The sequence below is a fragment of the Lygodium microphyllum genome, chromosome 7 (genome assembly GCF_053477565.2).
Source record: "Lygodium microphyllum isolate KBCC chromosome 7, Lygodium_microphyllum_v1.1.10, whole genome shotgun sequence".
In the NCBI taxonomy this organism is placed as follows: domain Eukaryota; kingdom Viridiplantae; phylum Streptophyta; class Polypodiopsida; order Schizaeales; family Lygodiaceae; genus Lygodium; species Lygodium microphyllum.
In genome coordinates, this window is record NC_141141.1 from 86,683,859 (window position 1) to 86,690,408 (window position 6,550).

At 37.3% G+C, this 6,550-nt stretch overlaps 1 pseudogene; it reads right to left on the reverse strand.

Annotated features, from left to right (window-relative positions):
* Positions 1–3,424: 3,424 nt before the first annotated feature.
* LOC148033655 (ferredoxin pseudogene) lies at positions 3,425–4,442 on the reverse strand (annotated as a pseudogene).
* Between the last annotated feature and the right edge of the window lie 2,108 nt (positions 4,443–6,550).

Below are 6,550 nucleotides of genomic sequence, written 5' to 3' on the forward strand. Positions count from 1 at the left end.
GGAGGTATTCATCCTCATATCTTGCTATTCAAAGTAAATGCTCCAATAATATTACTCAGGAACTTGAATCCTTCTAAAGGTTTATGCAATGGTACTAGGCTGGTATGCAAGGCTTTCAATAACAAGGTCATTGATGCAGAGATAATTACAGGGACCAATATTAGTGACAGAGTTTTTATTTGGAGGATAACTTTCATCCCAACTACACTGGAACTTCCTTTCTCAATGAAACGCTTGCAATTCCCAATCCGTTTGGCGTTTGCAATGACAATCAACAAATCTCAAGGCCAAAAGTTATCATGTTTGAGGATATATCTAAAAACCCCAATCTTTACTCATGGTCAACTCTATGTTGCTTTCTCGAGAGTAAAGTCTCCGGACAGATTGAAAGTCTTGATTGATGAGAAAGAGGACATGGTAAATGGTACCATCAATATTGTATATAAAGAAGTTTTACAGAAAGTATTGTAACCTCTGTTTTTTCAAAAGTGTAGTCTTTGTTCTCTCATATTATATTTGCATAATATTTTTATTTCAATACAATCAAAGCCTTTTTTTCTTCTTTGTTCACATATCTATAAAATGTAGTGTTGTACTTTCTTATGCTCTTTTTCAGTTTTAAGTTCTTCATCGATGAAAAGCAAATTTGACTTATTTTCTCTCATTTAATACTTTAATGTTTTAATCATATCTCTCATGTATGGATAGATATTCATGATTTTATGTAAAGTTAAACGTATGTTTGTTTTACTATATGAGAACATAGTATTTAAATTATTTCTATCATAAAAAGTTATTTGAACTTTCTATCATAAGTGTAATGTTTTTTTTCTCATATTATATTTGCATAATATTTTTGGTGCAATACCATCAAAGTTTACTTATTCTTTTTTTAACAGATATTTTCAAGAAATGAACTATTTTACTGTCTCCTGTTCTTTTTAAGTATTAAGATCTTAAAAGAAAAGTAAGTTTAACTTTTTTTCCTTTAACAAAAAATGAAATGTTTTAATCTCTCATACTCTTTTGAAATATTATATTCCTTGAATAAAACCATGTTTAACTTATTTTCTATGAAATTTTGTTTACATTTATACAAAAGTAAATTTTGAGAATTTATCATGTATAAAGTTCTTTTATACAATATACATTACAAACTCTTTTTCTCTTCTAAATTAGTCTTCTAATTCAATATTGTAAAGTTATTTTTTTCTCTTTTTTAAAATTTGATCAATATTACTAATTTTTATGTTTTTTAAATTTTATTAATAGATGACCCAAACAGTGTTCGAATATTATCGTGCCTCTCCTTATCAAGTGAGACTTCAAGAAGCATTACGAACTATTGCTACAGATGATATTATCCATAGAACTTTGGCTAGGGTAATCGAAAGATTACCCAATGATGGATTTACTAATGGAAACACTCCTTTATATGTAGAAATTTTACATTTTGGATAGATCCAATGCTACTATGTTGGACAAACAAATGTTGAGTACTCAATATCTCGGTCCCACACTAGACACATACCGAATGACTAGAGTAAATGGGAGTTTCAAGATTTATCATGTTTTGTAACTTTGCATCAGTTTCATCCAATTTCTGCCGATTGCTCTACTAATGTTAGAGCCAATCATATCGCATCCCCAAGTAATACTTACTCACCATTTTCATTAATGTTTTGCTTTATAAATTTAATATTGTTATTTCTAATGTCTTTCTTTTTCATTTTTAGATGTTGCAGCACAATCTGGGATGGGGCACGTCATAGCTTAGCCCACACATGTTCCCTATGCTAGATCCACTGTTGATAATTCATCTAAGAAGAGAAAGCTTTCTTTTCGATTGTTGATTTTCAACAATACAACTATCTTTTTGAAAACATTATATACTTTCTTTTCCATTTACATGTTGTTATAGTTGGAATTCTTTCAGTGATATTTAAAAATCACTTTTGATTCGGTTATCTTTTTCAATTATTATGATTGAGATAATCAATGTTATTGTATTGAATTGTTAGATTTTATAATGAAGATTAAAAATTGCAAGACTATTTGATTCATTAATAAGTGAAAGAATGTGTGAACAAATTAAAACATTGATGCTTCACATTTCGACGCAAAGCGCCGGGAGAAAGCTGGCACGTAGCGTTGACCCCGACGCGAAGCGCCAGGCTGAGTCTAGCACGGAGCGCCTAGTTTATATTGATAAAAGTGTTGTTTGGACTATTGTTTACAAAGCACAATTGGTTGAAGTGTGTGGGAGGAGGTTTAAGAAAATACTATTTGTGCAATAAATTCCAAGGCCTAACTAGTGGATGGCAATAAAAATGTTGCTTGGAAAAGAACAAGGTGAAGAGAAAAAGAGGGAAGAAAAATAAAAAAAGTAAGGGTGAGAAAGGGAGGAGGAGATGGGGAATTTTGTTTCTAAATAGACAATATAAAAGCCATGTATTTGATTTCTAGTAGGTAATGAAACTTTGGAACATGGTGGACTCATTGTGCTCTATCTTTAGTCTAAGAGATGGGGATAGATACATATTGGTTGGGGAGTAAAAATATTTACCTCCGTGCCATGTGGAAGTTGTATATTTTTAGACCCCCCAACACCATGTTTCTACCTTCCTCAATGTTGCTCAATGTATTGCTTAAACATCCTTATCAAGCTTTTTAGCATCCAATTTATCATTACGTTTGTATATAATTTATCATGAATCCCTTGGAATTTCCATTAACCAAGACAAGATGGATTATATCATGACAGGTGAACTCCAAGCATTTAGACCAACTTGTTCAAGCATTATAGAAAGCCTTTCACATTTATTTACATCACTAAATATGTTATCACAAAGTAGCATTGCGCACAACATTGCAATGAAATTTTAAGACCATTGCCCCCACCACGTTTCTACCCTCTACTACCCTATTTGCATGTCAAGTTGGCCATAAACAAAAATAACAATCTACTTAAAGAGCTACCTTCTCCTATACATATTAACATTACAAGAAAAACCCGCGATGCACCATGAGTGCCACTTTAAAATTTTACACACATATATACATAACAAATTGTGTCACAATTAGTGTGGCTAAAATTGATGCATCTCAAAATGTAATATTTTCACTATACTCAGCTGGATAGTGTTTTACTTTTGTCAGGCATCAACTTAATGGCCCCTTTACCCTATACCTTGGGCCTTCACCAAGTATCACTCTAAAGTCGCACTACAATTCCGCACCCACATTCAAAGGTGTCTGGCATTTTAAGATTTGTGCTTTGTAGCTCTATTATATGCCAGCACTAGACTTATGTCCCGGGCATTGAACTTACCATTGACGATTAGAAAACTGACAGTCATCCAAACATTTTTGGAGGTCGGGAAGGAGCACCAAGGAAACAATCAGATGTAAAAGCCTTCGCAGATTTTGGCGAAAGTTCACATGTTTATCAAGCTACTCATATGAGAAATGATGAGTATGTGTGTGGTTAGGCAGCACAAAGGGTGAGTTAAGATAATGGGATTCCCCCATGCAGGCCTAAGCTTTTGGAAACCTGCAAAAGGTGAATATGTAGAAGCGCCGACAGAATGTAGGGGCAGAGCACCTAATGCTTACAAAGAGAGATGGAGAAACTCCTTATGTTTGGTGTAATCCTATGTGTAACAATAAAATTTCTATCAGGACTTACCTGTGTAGATATTTGTGAGACATGGTGGAGGACTTGCCTGTGTAGATGTTTGCGAGACATGGTGGAGGACTTGCCTGTGTAGATGTTTGTGAGACATGGTGGAGAACAAGCAAACAGGATATTTGTGTAGATGTTTGCGAGACATGGTGGAGGACTTGCCTGTGTAGATGTTTGCGAGACATGGTGGAGAACAAGCAAACGGGATACCTGACAGAAAGGATCTAATACAGCAGATGCTCCTGGTGCGTCTCGAGGACTGCGTCAGCGAGGGGGTAGGCAACACAGGTGAGCACAAACCCTTGCTGGATCTGGGAATGGTCGAGGTAGGTCTGGTCACCCTGGTCCACGGAGCCGGCCTTTAGGCGCGCTGCGCAGGAGGAGCAAGCACCCGAGCGGCACGACAGCGGGATGGCAATGCCGGCCGCCTCTGCGGCGTCGGCGATGTACATGTCTGCAGGCACCTCCAGGGTACGCTCCCCGGCCGGCGTGAGCAGGGTCACCTTGAACGATGATGTGGTGCTCATGCAGCGTGCCATACCCGCTCTGTACCGCCATAGCCTCTTGTTGCATGCTCCGACATGGCTTCCGCCTGTTCCGCAGCCCGAAGCAGGGAATGCAACAGAGCTGAGCGTAGCCATGGCCTCTCTCTCTCTCTCTCTGTGTCTCTGTCTCTCTCTCTCTCTCTCTCTATGTTTTTATGCTTTTCCCATTTGTCATTTCCTATCCATTTTATTCTCCCCGCACTCAACAGAACCTTTCTACACCTCTAAATTCCAAAACCTCTCATCGGCCCTTCCTTCTAAGGGTGGTCTTTCACTAGGGTAATGGTGCCAATAGACTCTCATCAAAATGGATGCTCTTCGATCTTTCGTGATGAGTGACGGATGATGAATGAAACTATGAAAAGCCACTTGCTTGACCTAGGAGAGTGCTTAGAAATAAAATATATTGAAGAACTATAGGGAATTACAGGGTCTTTATGGAAAAAATTTAGGTTTCAGTCAGGGATGAGTGAAGAAATAGTTCAAAAAGAGCTTATTAATCAACCCGATCCATTCTTGAGCTTTAAGGTGCAATATCTATAGCAAGATTTACTTCATAAATGAAACTCTATCAAGGGGTAGAAGGGAATGCTTTCGGGCAGTGCAACCTCATCGGCATCGTTACCCTAAGACTTTGGAATCCCTCCTCGCACATGTCCATGACTTGCACAAGTGGTTTGAGAATTTATAAGCTGAGGATAGTGCAACACTTGGACTTGATGAGACCTTTATTTATGCCTAGTAATAAGTAATGTGAGCTTGGCATTTTAAAAGGAATGAAAGTTACAAAATATGGCATATGAGGTTGACTTTGCTTGCTCACATCATGAAAGTCAAGTCGATATGTGGCATGGCTCTACCCTTGCACCATCCACATATGAGTTTTGAGAGACCATGGAGCCTATGAGGACAAGTTTGAGAAGAAGAGAAAGCGCAAGGTCCATCGACTGTTTTTGGACATGTCTCATTCACTTGGCCAAGTTGATGGAATACTGCCTTCTCAAGTGTTGCTTGGTCAACTCCAAGTAGCTTCTAAGAAAAGAAAAGTTCAAGTCCATGAAGCCATCCACACTTGCACTCCCATAAGTACCATTACCACCACACTCTGGCTACTTGCACGTATGTTTACTCTTGATAGACTTTCTTGAACTATAGAAAGTAAATTAAATCTTAGATTTATATAAGGGATGAATGTTGAAAAAGGTGCTAAATGAGGTTGACTCTACTTGGCAAGTCCCTCCCATGGCACTACTCGAGAACATTGGCATCTTAAAAAGTCAAACAATATATCATGAAACCATGAGAAATGTAATTTGTTATATCATCGTCATGGTTGATGTGAACTTTTAGATAATGGCAATTGAATTACTCCAATTTTACTAAAGTCCAGTTAAACATGTCAGTGTGTGCTCATATACATCCCCCCAAAACAAAGGCCAAAGAGATGTGGAGAACAACGAAGATGATCAATGTAGCCATATACGATAACATATATAAATTGATCAAGGTAGAAACCTGTATAATCCATTGAGGAGATTGTAAACAAAATGGTTGGGAAAAACATGTGTTAATGGATTAAACCATTGAATAACTATAGCCAAAATGGTATTCAATGATGAAGATAAAATGCAAGCTCAAGTACAAATTGAGGTACAATTTTCCAAGTCATTGTTGAATGTTGAAATCAAGAATGAGATGCAACAAGAAATAGATGCCCATAAAGAGATATAAGAAGATTTCATGATCAAGGGAAGAGTTCAATGCATGCAATGGCTAATTGTAGGAATAGAAAGGGAGGCATGATCCCCACGTCAAATGAAAGAAGAGATGAAAGAGTTGAATATACAAGAGAAAAGAAGACAAGATCATTTGGTGAGCTATTGAAAAGTTATTGCAACCTAAGGTGGGTGCATGTGAAATGGATAGGTTTGGTTAAAGGGGATTAAAAGACACAAAGGAATACTAGACGATAAAGTGGGAGGAAAGAATGTAACCCTCAAGCATGAGGCTAAGAGGCATGCTAGAGCTTTGCATGTCCATATTGTAGGCTAGGGGAAAAACAAGTGACCATAAGAAAATGCCTAAATCACCAAGCACAAAAATTATAGCAACTAAGGTCTCAATTGTAGACACATGGAGAGTAGGTAAGGACATTGCCGATGCAAGTACTTAAATTCTCAAATATGGAAGGATAGAAGGCCTTCCTCTCTTAGAAAGGTGCTCTTATGGATGATAACTTTTACTTGGACCATGACATATCACCTGCCTAGGTGGCACATTGGAATGGAACATATGCTATGAGTGTTGGAGGCATAGAAGG